A 16535-nucleotide genomic window follows, 5' to 3' on the forward strand; every position below is an offset into this window, starting at 1 on the left:
CAGTGAAAGATAGGCGTGCCTGGCATGCTCTGGTCCATGGGGTCACGAAGAGTTGGACACGACTGAACGACTGAACAACAACAACAACAGTATATTGATAGAATAATGTTACTAATATTTATACCAGGGTTACCTAACCCTTTGGGGCCTGTAGCTTCGTTTGGAAATTTGGTAAGTTTTGTGGGCAACATCACAAAACGGCTGCCATGGGAGCCTAGCTAGTAATAAAGGATAAGTAATTTGCCCCAAGGAACTGAGTAAAAGACAGAGGTTGGACATGAACACCTAATGCCAAATATTTGCCCTCACAATGTACAACAAAATACCGGTACCCATTTCACAGGTACCCATTTCACAGATGAAATTGAGAATGCAAACTGATGAAGTTCATGCCAAAGATGGTTACATTCACCAACCCATTGCTAACTTTCCACTGTTTTCCCCAATTTCCTGGGTATTGGTTGAGTCTTCCTCTCTTTTCCTCATTCTCCAGCTAGGTGGCTGCAGATTCCTATTTCTCCAGTGTTTGCCTCCTGCTGCTCACCTCTGGGCCAAAGTGGAGCCCAGAGGCATTCTGGGGAATTACAGAAGATAGGTTGCTGGAGGCAAACTCTTCACTTTGAACTAATCTCCACTCAGTAAAATAATAATAATAATAATAATAATAATAATAATAATAATAATAATAATAATAATAAATACCATAATTCAAAGAAAAACTGATAGGGGCCAAGGGCCTTGTGGGTCCATGAGAGGTGACTTTGGATTATGTGGTGTTCATGGGCACTGTGTTGGTGACTTATTTATATAAATATACAAAGCTGCCTTATAGACTGTAGATCCACCCAGCCAAATAATCCCTTGAATGGCAATTGCTCTCAAAGGCCTCATTTCCTGCCCTTAACACATGGCATCCTTTCCACCGGAGATGCCAGGGACTGAATCTCAGATGGTCAACGTGCACAGCATGTGCTCTTTCACTGAACTAGGGCCTTCCCTGGTTACAATATTTACAGTATCAGTGAAGTGAATATTTACAGTATCAGTGAAGTGAGGAGTTTATGTTTGACATTTGCACTGTACACAGCTTAATTTCTACTCTGGCGTTGACTATGCAGGGCCTCAGAAAAACTGTGTGTGTGTGTGTGTACATATATACCACCACCTATCATGCACTTTAAACATTGTTCACTTTAGTTTTGTGTTGGTAATATAATTTGTATGTCTGAGATACAGTGTGTTTCTGCTCATTACAAGAAATGGAGGTGATTTAGCTGTGCATAGCACCTGTCAAGTCTCTACTAATTGAGCTGATTATCCATTAACAAAGCAATGGTAGACTGACTCTCTCTCTCTCTCTCTCTCTCTCACACACACACACACACACACACTCAAAAAGGCTCAAGGGGTGGGTGGTGAAGAGAAAGAAAAAGAAAACCAAATGCCACCTGTTCTCATTAATTCAATAGCCAACATCAGCAGAGGCTTACTAATGAGAAGAGTAGAAAGTGCAATTATCTTGCCTCAAATGAAATGTCTCGTGAAAGAGAATAAGAGAGCAATGACTCGCTGGCTTATTTGATACATTCTATGTTTGTGAAAAGTGACGTGCCTGTAAATGAGTACTGTGATGGACAAAGAAAATTGTTTTCCCAAATTCAGATTTTCATATAGAACTCAGTGTAATGACATGTGAATTTGTCAATATAAACCACTAAATGTAGGCTTACGATGAGTTAATTTAAGGAAGTTCACAGAAGGAAAGTTTCCAGGCCCCTCTTCCCCTTGAAACCTGCTACAACATCCCCCCAACCAAGCCTCTCCAGAAGTTCGGGGGACTTTCCTGACCATTGTAGGAGAGAGCACAGCAGCTGCTGGAGGGCGGAAGAGAGAACAGGAAACTTCCATGAATTCTTAAGATAACTTATGTTAACACATAAGCTACAGTTGTGCAAGTTTAATAAAATGCAAAAGAAAATCCTATCCTATCTGCCTTTAAAGTGTCCATAAAGTTAAAGATCTGTTCTTGCTTGCTTCCAAAGCAAGCATATATCTACAACTTTTATTAAGAGTACAAGAATAGTGGCACGCATCAGTAAAGAATAAGACTCAGGGTTTATGGGTTCAAGTCCCATGTTGGGCAAAAGATTCCTGCATTGCACGGGGTTGAACTAGATGGCCCTCAAAGTCCCTTCCAACTCTACTTTTCTATGGTTTCTTAGGTTCACTTCACCCAGGTTCTGTAGGGATGGAAGCAGTCTTTCAGATATTTGGGACCTACCGTAAGTTGTTTAGGGCTTTAAACACTAGTGTGAGCACCTTGAATTGGGTGTAGAAACAAACTAGCAACCAGTAGCTATAGCTGTTTTAGAACAGGTTTCGTGAGTTCTAAATAGAACCCTGGGCAGTTATTTGGTCATTGTATTTTGTAGCAATTACATTTTGTTGCAATTGAAGTCATATTCAGGAACAGCCCCACATAAAAGCATGTTGCAATAATCCAATCTGGAAGTTACCAGTGCATAAAGTGCAGTGGCCAAGTTCTATGAAAAGGCTGCCTCTGTCAAACAGGGGCTTTAGCTGTCTGGCCCTGGAGCATACCAAAGAACACCTAAACATCCAGTAATAGTGTTGGATTGCTCAGTAGTAAAGCCTGGGCTTCGCGTGCAAAAGATCTCAGGTTCACTCCTTTATATCTCCAGCTAGGGCTGGGAGACTCCTTTCTGCAACCCTGGAGTGGCACTGCCAGTCAGTGCTGGCAATACTGAGGTAAAAGATAGACCAGTGGTCTGGCAGCAGCTTTTATTCCTATCCTTCCTGACACGTAAACTTTCTGAAAAACTATCAATATGGTACATAATATCTAGTTATGCTAACCCTGGAAAAGAGAGTTAGTGGCAGACTTATGACATCCTGAACCTCACAATTTAAGGAATGTGCTGCCATTCCATTTCTTAATATGCATGGAAGTGTAACATTTAAAGAACAACAGAGAGAGTGCTAGTTTTATAGAAAAAGATGTGTCAGAGCTCACCATGAACACCTTCCTCGTTGTCTTAGAATGGCAGTTGTGCCCACCTAAGAGGTACTCACTGAGTTCCAGTGAGTTCCAGCTGAAAAAAGCCCTGAACAGAGAGATATAGAATATTTTACATATAAGATAGCCTGTACGAGAGCCCAGAATTGGACTAAATGATTCATTTGAGCCCAGAATTGGACTAAATGATTCATTCAATTCTCCTGTGGTTCTTGTCAAACTACCATGGGGTTAGAAGAAGAAGAAGAAGAAGAAGAAGAAGAAGAAGAAGAAGAAGAAGAAGATGCAGCTCCGCCCTGGATTGACTGTAGAAATTCAGCTTTTAGTAGACATCCAACAAGAGAGAAACATTGGATCTGGTTTCATTGCAGTAAGAGAAGAAAGGCTAGTTTAGCTTCAGGTACTGATTTCACATACAGCATTGTGTTGATTAAGGACAACTGCAGTGTTCCACATTAAGCCCTGGCATGCCCTATTTTAAGAAGACCAGCATGATGGTATTGATAATTTTAATTGTCTTTAGATGCTTTAAATTGTTATTAGTTGTTTTAAATATGTTTTTATTTTACTTTTAATAGTGTTACTTTACCACTTTGGTGTTTGCTGCCCTAGGCTCTTTTGGGAAGAAAGACAGAATAGAAATTTAATTAATAATATTTCTTCTCTTGACAACTGGGAGGAAAAATATAAGAATATGCTGCCTTCAATATCAGGCAAACTGAGTTTGCTTTTCTTGTTCTTTCTCAGGCATTTTAAATTATTCAGAGTTTTCCCCCCTCTTAAAGATTCACCCTTTGGTTGTTAATACGCAATGGGTGCTGCTGACTGTACAGTTCTGAACATGACAACATCTGGAAAATCCCAAGAATGCTGAGCCTGACTATATGTAGTTTATAGGGTTTCAGGAGTCTGCGTTGCTTCCTTTCGCTAGCATTTTATAATTAAGAAAAATAGTTTAGATGGGGAAAGAAGCTCCAGAGTTTTTTTCTTCTTCTTGACCTATTTATGCCAAGATGACTCTTTAATCACTAAAACCTCCATGTTATAGGGGGTCAGAGGCTTTGTGTGTATTAACACATGAAGTCATAAGACAGAACTGAATAATTCATTAATTGCTTTAATATGGCATGGTGCGGTTTTGTTTCTGCATTACACTTAATGAATTAAAACAGTGGGCTTGCATCATTTTATAAAACAAGGAGCAGGATATTAAGGGAGACCATCAACATTTTCAGTTTCCTTTCACTGACATTAAATTCAAGCTCTTAGACCAGTGAATAATCAGTGCTTAGCTTAATGGCATGTTTCTGATGTCTGCCTAACACTAACATTAAATCATGTTGTAAAGTTCGATAAGCTTGATCTCCTTTGCTCTAGAGTTATTTGTTGAACAATTTGTTGCTTTCCCCCCTGAATTTTACAGTACTCAGTATCACAACATCTGGGAAAACCCAAAGCATAAATCATTTTTTTCTCCCATTTTATCTATGTTAAATGAGGGCAATGGTCTCCCCCCATCCAGTAGCTTTGAAAATTTTGGAGGAATAGTGCAATATGGTTGCATAAAAGGGCTTATTCAAGTTTTCCTTTGGTAGCTGAGATCACAAGGAGGCCAGTTCTCTGAGTAGTTGTACAAATCTACCTGTGTGACACCTGTACCTTAAAGGACTGGTTTCCTAGCTGAAGCATGCTGGGCATTTTGAAGTTGACCCAATAGGGGGTATCCAGAGGAGGGCTAATAGATTGACATGGATATTCTTTCATGGCCCAAACGTCCTGAACAACCAACCTGGAGGAACTGAATATGTCATAATTTCCCACAGAATGGAGAAATAATCCTGAAGGACAGCGCAGAAGCCCCAAATGCTTTGCTCAGAGAAAGAAGAAATCTTGCTTCCCCCTGAAGCACCAAACTGATCCACATGCTGTTCTGAGTGGCTAAGATATTTACGTGGTACCCTCTCTACTTAATGCTTACGTGGGGCCAAAAATGGATGCTAGAGTTTCTAAGCAATGGGAAATATAAATGGATTCCCACTGTGAAAGGAAGTGATAAGATGACCCAAAAATGAATCAGTAGGTTGGGTCTCATTAAGGCTCCCTGCAGTTGAGAAATAGAAGTGCTACCAATGACTTGAATGTAAAGTTTTATAGGTGTATAAATCCCTTACGGTTCACAAACAGCACAAGCCAACTACATATAATACACATCAGCTGAACACACATAATCTAAAAACCAACGTATGCACAAGCAGTATGAAATAAAAAAACAATAACCCTGTATAAAAAAGAAAGAGGAAAATAAATTAGTGCAAGATTAGCACCAAAAATATATAGCTGTTAAAACATTAAAGACCTGAGGAAATATAAGGTCTTCACCTGGTGCCAATTGTACAGGAGAATGAAACTCCCATATATAAGTTGTATATTCTGTCATCCAACACAGAGCTAATGCGCTTAAACCAGTTATAGTGGGGAGGGATACTACCCTCCTTGTTTTCAGATTAATCTACAACCATCTCACTTCTTTTCAGACATTATAGAATCCCACTTCCTAAGGCTACTGGGCATCATGACTGTATTACTTCCACTGCCAAGAGGCTTTTGTATACAAGGGGAACACAAGTGGAGGGAGTTCTGTTGCACTCAGGTCCGGCTTGCAGGCTCCCCATCAGCATCTGGTTGACCATTCTAAGATCAGGATGCTGAGCTAGATGGGCCTTTGGTCTGTTCCAACAATGTTCTCCTCGGGTTCTTATTTATGTTCCTTTTTAATCCCTGCTTTGAAACCATCCCACTTCCTTCAAAACCATCCTACTTCCTTTTCTCCTCCCCTTTGCACACGTGCTTACTCACTGAATTATAGCCCAGGCATGAAGAGTATTTTATTGCATGAACAAAACTTGTGGAGTGGGGAGGGGAGGGGAGTCAAAGCATTCTGCACACCACAGTATAGCTGTGTAAAAGATAGCCATAATCAACAAAGTGATGTTTACTGAAAAGCAAAGAGCTTAAACAAACAAACAAACTATGATTTGATAGAGTCAAATTACTGCCTCCTTGATTCTTTCCAGCAGCTGGGATTTCTCTCTCTTAAAAAAAAAAGTATTAACTTTTTTCAAAAGATCAACAAAACACATAAAATAAACCAATACAACAACTACAAACACACCACAAAAACAATAACTATACAAACTGCAAAATACAAAGATACAAAAATGAAAAACGAAAAATTATTTGTTAAAGACTACTTCTTTCCTTAACATTGTTGCTTGACTTCGTCGTGTCTGCCCTTCCTGTGTTCATTGTCCTTCATCTTTAGTAATTTCTTTACATTATACCAACCATATTTTCCAAAAAATCTTATCCATTTCTTAAATTATTTTCTTAATTCATTATTTCACATTTCATTAACACTTAACATAATTCTAAATCTGCAGTGTAACATTTCTTCCAAGTTCTTTCTAAATTTCAATCTTATTATATTTTTTCAAATACATTTTATATTTCTTCCATTCTTCTCCCACTGCGCCGTCCCTCTGGTCACTGAGTTTTCCGGTCATCTCAGCAAGTTCCATATAGTCCATCATTTTCATCTGCCATTCTTCAATCGTTGGTAGTTCCTCTGTCTTCCAGTTTTTAGCTATCAAAATTCTAGCTGTTGTTGTGGCATACATAAATACAGTTCTATCACATTTTGGGATTTCTTGGCCTAGGATGCCCAGTAAAAAAGGCTTCTGGTTTCTTTTTAAATGTGTTTTTCAACACCTTTTTCATTTCATTATAAATCTTTTCCCAGAAGTCTTTTTACCTTTGGGCACGTCCACCACATGTGGAAAAAAGTTCCTTCTTCCTGTTTACATTTCCAGCATTTATTACTTTGTCCATGATATATTTCTGCCAATTTAACCAGTGTCAAATACCACCTATACATCATCTTCATAATATTTTCTCTAAGCATATTACACGCTGAAAATTTTATACCAGTTTTCCACAGTCTTTTAGCAGCTGGGATTTTTCTAGCAGATCATCTTGATCAATAATCTGCCAGCATTAATCTAGACAAAATTTAGATTGTGAGAACAAATGAGTCAGGTAAGAGAGACAAAACCAATTTGTAGCAATGCCCAGTACAAATGTGCCAGGCTTAATTATAAAATATTATCTGTAAAGAAGTTTTGGAGCAGAGCCCATTTGAGAAAATTGACAGTGTTCATTACCAGCTGTACAATGTCTGTTGTATAAAAAGGAAGAATCAGAAACTGGATGCCCAGGACCAAACATGGTTTCCTAAGGAGTACTCACCTAAGCGACAAGGGGCGCTTCCAGTTTATGGGCTATTTTCAAGTGAAATTCAATCACCAGCAAATTCACGTTATGTAATTAAAGTTGATTTGGTGCTTTTGTGCAACAAACCTGCTTTTGCCCTTCACCACCTCAGATCAGACTTTTACAATAAGGCAACTGATGGGTAAATGCACTGAAAACAGTGGGCAGCAATTACTTAGCATATAACCTCCCTATAAATATTCTCCTCCTTCAAAAACTTTCATTTGTGAATGCAGGTTAATTTTTGAGATAGATAGTGTGTGGTGGGAGAAGCTAGGCAGGGAAATATCTCAAAATCTGTGAAATGAACCACAGGTTAAAAGTAAAACAAAAAATGTGTGAGTTCATCAGCCTACTAAAATCCTGAATTTCATCAGACAATGCATACTAAATGCATGCAATATGCATGAAATATGACCTTGAGGATGTTTCCTCAACTGAAGAGAGCACTGAATAGAGGATTTCATGATGTTTAGAATACTAAATCATTCTGCCACATTGCTATGGTAATACATGTCTTTTTTGGCTCCTATCAACTTACATTTTTCTCATTTCTTAGATCTATGGTTCACCATCTCCACTGACTGCAACGAAACTGACTTCCATGTAATAACTTTAGTGTCAGGTTGCAGTTCTAAGAATGCTCCACTTCGAGGAAGATTTAACTGAAACCCATGGGGCCCGTTTCCAAGGAAGGGCGTTTAGTGGTCTTGTGTACCTCAACATAACATTTTGTGCTCATCAGAACAGGAATGAGGTGAGGCAAGGCATCACTGGCAGGTGTCTATCCAACCCATAGCTCCCCCTTACTTTGCTCTGCCCCATTCGTGACCCAGTGAATGCAGTGCAGCTTCCCCCTCCCACCATGAACTGGCAGGGATGAGGAAGCTGTGGTCCTGACCATTATCCATGCTGTCTGTGGCTGATGGAAGTTGGAGTTGAAACAGCATCTTGAGAGTCACAGGTTTCCCATCCCTCTTGTAGCATACTCTTGATGCTCATGAAACAGATATCCTAAGCAGCATTGATACTGGCAGTGTGGTTTACAAAAACCAGTTCTAATTTACCCTGGGATGTGGGGTTGATATTAAAAAAAACTTCCCACGTCTTATCTCCTATTGCTGTTATATTTGCTGTGGTACTAGCAGTACAATTTTGCAGATAAACTGCAACTTTCAGCAATCTCGCCCAATCTTAAGGAGAACCTCCCAAATCCAAATCTATAAATAATGTTTTAAAACACATTTGCATATGGAGCACTAACAAGGTGTATTATCAAATTTGTGATTAGAGTTCTGTTTTAAAAAGAAAGGCAATTAATATGCTTTTTAGGAAAACATATTAATTCCTATGGATTTAATTCTATCTGCAGCTGACATTCTCTTTAATCAAAACACTGCACCAAATCAAAGGAAAAAGCCATGGATTAGAATTTCTTTTGGTCATGTTTTATCTCTCTTGCTCATTTAAAGAGCTAGTTTATTTAGCTCTCAATTTGAATACCACATGTCCATATTTTATAGACATAGATATAGGCATAATATACATGCATGGATGTACATATATTTATATATGTATTTACACAAAGATCCATCACATTTTAAGAAAATAAAAATATGCATCAGCCACCAGCTGTGACTAGAAATGTTTCTTTAGCTTTCTACATTTAATGAGGCATTACGTTAGCATCCTTCTTTATATATATCTATCTATATTAAGATCAGTAAGAGAATTATGTAAATAGAATAGCCAGGCCTGATGAAACAGCAATTAGATGTCTTTCTTAGCAGCTGTGGGCTTCAACTCATGATGACAGATGATTAGCCAGAAAATTCTATGCATATTTATTTAATGGAACATTTGGCGATTTAGTTAGGAAGATTTATCCAGAAGCCATTAAAATGCTAGAAAATGACAATTGCATAGTTTAATGTAACAACAACAAAATAGTACAAAACCACACACACACATATACCCCTAAGATATTTGGCTACCCTTTTGGCAAGTTTGTATTGGTTCAATGATATACTTGGAACCTTACTTATTTCTGTTTGTTAGTCCCAAGGGGGGGATTCCAAAGCAGACATTCTTTTAGATTTTTAAACTCTCATTATTTTCATACCTAATTTAGTTGCCCTTAAATCCCATTTATTTCAATAGGACATAAGTGTAACTGACAGGTTGGATCTAACCCTTAAACAGCCATCATGTATGTGGGAGTAGGTCCTGTTGAACCCAGTGTGCCTTCTTTCTGAGTAGACATGCATTGGATCACACTGCTTAATTAAAGCCTTTTGAGCATATCTATAACTAACCATGAGTGTAATCCAGCTAAGATTAAGCACATTCCATTCTCATTCATTTTAAGGGGGGATGCCTAATGTTCACCTGGCGCAACCTTGGTGCTTAACTTTATCAGCTAAACCCCACATTATACAAGATGTGATAAAGTAGAGAACAATTAGCCAATAATGAAAGAAGTGTTACTCTAACTGTTAAGATTATTCAGATCAGGCTGCCTAATCTAACAATTTGCTGTAGGTGCAAAATACAGGTATGGAGCTCCCCTGGAGGTCATAAGACCTGCTTCCTCCATGGAAATGAATGGAACTGTCCTCTTCTGCAAACCATCCATATGCACACTTGAGGGGTTCCTCTGAAAGGCTTAGAGCATATGGAACTTGCTGGAGATGTTCGAAAGACTTTACTGAAGCTGAAATGTGTGAAAATAGCAACACTTGGAAATCTTTGGTGACTGGTGGGAGGGAAGGGGTAGAAATTGTGTTCTGCCAGGATGCACACAATCATGTTTTTCATGTGATGACTTGCATGTGTGCAGCCCCCCCACCCCTCCCAAGATATTCGTTGGAGTCAGTTCACATATTCAGTTGCCAGCTGTTAAGTGGAAAGTTTATTATTATTACATTACAAATGATCTAGATGTGTTTGGTCTGCCACTGCATCTGACAACCAGTACTAGAGAGGGAAAGCTATGCACAAATATACTATGTATTGAATGTACCCCATATGAAGGAAACCTTCTCAGCTTTTAGAACTTGGAAGTTTAGAGGGTTTTTTTAAATAAATAAATCTGTCCTTGAAAGAATTATAAGAAGTTAGCCCTCCCTTTAAAAAAATAAAACAAAGAATTAGCTGAATATACTAAGAGCAGTACCATAAAATTTTGAAAGGACAGGGATCAACTTATTGTTTGATAAAGCTAAAGCAAGAATAGTAATCAATCCCCTGGCAGTGAAAATTTTAAATTTAAAATAAGCTTCAACAAAGCCTTTGAACCTTCAAACACTTTATCCTTAAGAAATTAATGGGTCCCTGAAGAAGTCTTATTTCCCCTTTCTGTTTCTGTTATATGTACTTCAATTACATTAGCCAACAATGTAGCAAAATAACCAGTATAGCCCAGTTTCATAGAATGAATAAATGGTGTGTTACACTTTTCTCCTCTGTTGTCTAGTAGTGTATGCGCAGAAATGCTGAACAACTAAGAAGAAACTCACTGCCTGGTGTTTTACTTTTACTTTTCTTTTAAGTTTTTTGCTGATTCCCCTCCCCTCCCAGTTCTGATATGCCCATCACAATAGCCACCTCTCTGTCTCTCCTCCTGGCTTGTCCCCGTCTAGGTCCATTTCTGTTGATTGCAGCAATACTCTCGGATAAAAGCATCACTTTGCTAAAGGTTTCATTCAGTTGAACTTGGAATGGCCCTGAAGAGTCCTTCAGATGTTTCTTTCTTTTCAAGGCAATTGGGAACGTTTTCTTTTCCCTCTTAGGAGCAATTACTATTGCAGTCCCCAAGCAACTATGCCATCCTCTGCCTTTGGGCAAGAATGAATATAGCCTGTGTGTGTGTGTGTGTGTGTGTGTGTGTTTTCAAGTTCCAACACATCAAAACCTCCTAGAAATGACCTTCCATGTATCAGGTATAGGTTGTGGCTGCCTTTATTGTGCATTTCTTCTTTAAAAAAAAATCCCATCATAGTTATATAGTTTCAGTCTTGCTTGGCTTTTTCCTAAACATGAAAAGAAACTTTATGTGAACTGTTGACACTGTTTTCCCCGCCTAAGTTGCTTTAGTCTCCTTATCAACCACAGGCCTAAAAATAAAGGCTCCAGGGTTCTTTGCTCGACTCTTTGTCTTATATCTTTCTATCAAGCAGAAGCAAAGGGTCCCACTGTTGGAGGGGGGGAGGGGTATATGACTACTAGGGTAATTAAGAATAGGCAGAGAGATTGTAACCTTTTAAGCAATATTTATTAATATTGCTAAAAATCCTGCAGTGGTGGTGGTGGTGTGTGTGTGTAAGGGAGATTCACTGGAATACCACATCATAAGCCCATTCTGGCCTACGGTATTTGAGATGTGTAGTGCTACTTTTCCTTCCCCTCTTTTCCTTTCCCCCTTATTTCCCCTCTCATTTTAGTGAATGGAAACCAGTTAGCCATACCAGCTCCAGGGCTTGCTTGGCTGGGTGTAGTTTTGTGTCAAAACGATTTCCCCCACCCCAGCCATTATCCATCAATTTTCTGTTTTCATAATTAATTGCAACTGATTGTATCCAGTATATGCATTTTTGTGATTCTTATATACACCGCTTACAGGCTTCAGTGATTAAATGGCACATAAATAGCTGAAATTAAATGAATAAACCTAACGAAGAAACAAAATGGCATGCAAAATGAATCAGTGAAAAATTCAGTGAAATTTTCATGGGTGGGATTTTTGTTGTGCTCACCTCTTGGTGAGGGTTTTTGTTTGAATGTGTGTTATTTCATTATACAAATCACCTCGCCAGCAGTGGTCTGCACTCTTTAGGCTTCTTGGGTTGTTGCCTATGCTACAGGTAAAGCTCAAGGGGAAACTTAGGCCACATTCACACTATACATTTAAAGTACTGTGATACTACTTTAAACAATCATGGCTTCCCCCAAAGAATTATGGGAGCTGTAGTTTTTTTTAAGGGCGCTGAGAGTTGTCAGGACTCGGGGCCTCTGTTCCTTGCAGAGCTCCACTTCTCAAGAGTTCCCTGAGAAGAAAGGATTGATTGTTAGACCACTCTGCCAATGGCAGCTCTGGGAGATGAAATGGAGTCTCCTAACATCTCTCGCGGGTGGCGCTGTGGGTTAAACCACAGAGCCTAGGGCTTGCCAATCAGAAGGTCGGTGGTTCAAATCCCCGTGACAGGGTGAGCTCCTGTTGTTCAGTCCCAGCTCCTGCCAACCCAGCAGTTTGAAAGCACGCAGTGCAAGTAGATAAATAGGTACCGCTCTGGCGAGAAGGTAAACAGCGTTTCCGTGCACTGCTCTGGTTTCACCAGAAGCGACTTAGTCATGTGGCCACATGACCTGGAAGCTGTACATCGGCTCCCTCGGCCAGTAAAGCGAGATGAGCGCCGCAAACCCAGAGTCCGTGACTGGACCTAATGGTCAGTGGTCCCTTTACCTTTACCTTTATCATCTCTCAGCACCCTTAACAAACAACAGCTTCCAGAATTCTTTGCGGGTAACCTTGACTGTTTAAAGTGGTAATATATGACTTTAAATTTATGGTGGCCACACATGAGGTAACCTCTCAGAAGAGGAAGCACAAGCAGCCTGGGAGACTGTAGAGCTCTGCAGACATGTTTTACCAGGGGGAGGACACACATGTGCTAACCTTTATCTGCCTCATAAAAAATAAGGTAATCTCAAAACCTCATACCCACCGATATTCTAAATTCAAGTTTTGTGTGTGGACATACCATGGTACTTCTAGCAGTGAAGGTGCCATCTCTTTGCAGCAGGCCTCCCTCTCTGGTGGTGGGGCAGCACTTACACCACATCCAAGAGCCCCTCAGCCAGGCCTCGGGATGCTATCTATGTAGTAATATCTCTATATACAATATAATGAGCTTTTATTATCTAGTGGATGTGGTATAAGTGCCCCTTTATATGGTATAAAGAGGACGGGAGTCCTGAGGTCTAAATCATTGTGTACAGTGGGGGAATTTTCACTCCGCTAAGGAGCTCAATGGGTGACCTTACACCACCTTAGGTAGACTTAACCTACCTCGCAGGATTGTTGCAAGGCCATCACGAAGTGGGGGGAAACATACATTAGCCAAATCTCAGAATGGTATCTCTGTGTACAATGCTAGATAATGATTTTGGCATATGAGCTTTTATTATTTAGTAGTTACATTTTTACCTCACATTTCCTCAGGGGTCCTGTCCTCTTTTGCACCTGACCATCCTATCAGCAACTGGAATGGGTGGGAAATGGGATCGGTGTCAAACCTTTTGAGGTAAACTCACACAACTTTCTGTTCAGCCTTACAAAAACAGCATGCAGAAAAGAGCCTTCATCAATTTGCTGGGGTGACACTTGGGGACATGATCCTAGGTATGGGAATTGGGATATTATCATGACCTGTTTTTATTCGTAAAACACTGGATGGTACGGCTAATCTCCATGCCATTAAAAGTGTCACCTGCTTAATTTGTATGTACCTGACTGCTGTTAAAAGGCATAAGAGCAGAATCATTAAAATGGTGGTAGCTTTAGGCATGCATATTTTAATCTTACAGCAGGAGTGGGGCACCGTTTTCAAGGCTGAGGGTCGTAGGTCGACCTTCCAGGAACCACATGCCAGCAGTGTATTGAGACAGTGCAAAAAGTAGAAGGAGCACCCCACACTCACACCCATTCATACACATGCACACCTAACACCCACACAATACATTTTCACACATTATTATTATTTTACCATTATTAGACTTGTTAATCTCTTGTTAACCAAAAGGTTTCCAAGCAACCTATAATACATCACACACACATATTTATACGTTCACACCCACACAAAAACTTTTTTGTTGATCATATATAAACACACTCTTATCTTCCTCCATTACTTTAAAGTAGTTCCTCATCCGTCTTTTTAAAGGTTCTTTGGATATTGCCTGATAAGAAATTACATAAGCAGGGCAGCTTGCAGTTTGTTTCTCAAAATAATTTTTAAAAATCAGATATGAGCTGAACATAATTACATGGATTAGAAATAATTAATAGAGATTTGTGCTGGGATTTAGAATGTGCTCTATCCAGAGAGTTTATGAAATTACAGTTAACACCATTTATTCTGTACACCCTTCTGAACAGATATTTGCTTAAAATGGGTTATAAAGTCAACCCATTTCCCCCTCCTGTTTCTGAATCCATATAGATGCACCAATCAGATAACAAAGAGTAGAGGAATGGCTGTGTTCCTGCAATCCTAAGATCAGAGTGGACCCAATACATTTCGGCACCTGAGGCGATCCACAAAACGGTGTGTGTGTCTCCCTGTCAGGGAAGAATGGGTGAGTAAAGATTGGGAACAAGGGGGGCAATAGCGTTAGTGAAAGCAACGGCTGCCTAGCAGCCATATCCAAGCTGAATACTGGCTGGAGCCGGCAGGGCAGAAGATGGAGGAACATTCTTGCATTTCTTCATCTTAGCAGTTTCCTCCCATTAGAAACAATGGCAAGTACATTCACCGGAGACATTGACTCCGATGGCAAAACACTCTCCCTGGTGTGGAGTGTGTGTCAGACAGGTGAAAAGGCATTGGATCCAAGCCTATTTCCTGGTCCTCCCTCAACACAACCCTAGACTTTCCCCAACTTTTCGCTTTTGGAACTACAGGAGCTCAAATGCAGGTAGGGACAAGGCTTTGTTTCCGCTGGACCAGAGTCTTTTCCCACACCCTGAAGAGGGAGGCTCAGTATATCTGATGTTTTGCCAATGGTCCTAGGACAGCAGTGAAAGAAACTTGCTTTCTCCTCCTAGTCACATATATGACTTTTTTGCCATTCCTACAGTGTCTAGGTGCAACGTGTCCTCTGCAGACTTCAACAGCTTACTTAGTTTTAACAAGTGCTAACACAAAAGAAGTTACCTTTTAAACAAATGTTGGGCCACTATTAGTAAGTAAAGTGTCTATTATTTGAACATTAGAACAGCGTTCTCACTGCAGTAACTCTGAGAGGGCCCAGTCCCTTAGTTATTAAGCAGCAAAATAAATATGTAAATAAAATATATATTGAATACTATAAATCCTTTCAGAGAATTTGCAATTTGGTTTCTGACAGAATGGTGTTACTTAATTCAATGTGCTAAGAAACAAAGAATGTCAAGAATTCTCATATCTGTAACTTTAAAAACTTCTTTGTTTCAAGATAACATCTTTACTTATTCAATATAGCACACGATAGAACAATTTTATACATATATACACACAGGTGCTTTACTTAGGCTCACTTTTGCATGTACGCATGCTCATTTCATGTGCTGAAAAGTTGCTTTGGAAAATTGGGAGACACATTTAGTCTCTTGTAAGTACAAACGGGTAGTTGTGCATTAAGTTATTATATAACCGTGCACATCTTCTCTTTTGTATTAAGAGACGCCTGGGTTTCTAGCATGCCTGGAAATTCAGATGCTCAAATACTTGGCTCAAATAACACTGTAAAATCCTTTGCTATGCTGTTCTACTGATGCAAAGTGATTGCATTGATAGGGTGCCTGGGCCAATCCAATGACCTTAGGATGAATTGAGTCCCTCTTTGGCTTGTAATGGCCATCATACAGGGACAGAGTATCCTTTGTCAAATCTAGTGGTGCATAGACTCAAAGCACTTCTCACATAAACCTAGCTGAAAAGTAATCGTATTTTGCCTTCCTACTGGTACATAAACCTACCCAGAGGGTGATCATATTTTGCCCTGATAATGGGAACTGACATAGAATAGTTCGATTCCATTCCAAATATTAATTTTGTAAACTAGGAATAGCAGGGTCTAGAAACGTATGTTAGTAAGTGATAGGTTGCTTATCATCTTTGGCAAGAAATATTGGGTTTTCAACTTGCATGTTTCAGGCTGAGTCCATAAGTGGGTTCTGGAGCTAAGTCTTGGTTAAGATTAAACTCCCAGTGACAGCTTGCGTATATTTGAAATCCTAATATTGATACTGCTTCGCCTTTTGTTTCTTGGATCTGTATTCGATTTTTAAAAAAAATGTTTTTAAGGATTATTTTCCAAGTAAAAATGAAAAGTGAGAATGAGGCAATGCTTGAAGAGGTTTACATATATACCAGAGGGTCAGAAACAGCCATTCCGACTCCTTACCGGA

The 16535-nt window shown here is 39.5% G+C and overlaps 1 long non-coding RNA gene across 3 annotated transcripts in view; it reads left to right on the forward strand.

Moving 5' to 3' along the window:
• Positions 1-14716, forward strand: part of LOC117056139 — an 80123-nt gene extending 65407 nt beyond the window's left edge. For 2 of the 3 annotated variants that reach the window (XR_004427696.1, XR_004427695.1), the window contains exons 5-6: positions 13587-13668; positions 14587-14716. This is a non-coding gene — a long non-coding RNA (uncharacterized LOC117056139). The remainder of the gene's footprint in view (positions 1-13586; positions 13669-14586) is intronic. The other variant, XR_004427697.1, reaches the window with a different exon arrangement.
• The last annotated feature ends 1819 nt before the right edge of the window (positions 14717-16535 follow it).

This window comes from Lacerta agilis, chromosome 12 (genome assembly GCF_009819535.1).
Source record: "Lacerta agilis isolate rLacAgi1 chromosome 12, rLacAgi1.pri, whole genome shotgun sequence".
NCBI lineage: Eukaryota > Metazoa > Chordata > Lepidosauria > Squamata > Lacertidae > Lacerta > Lacerta agilis.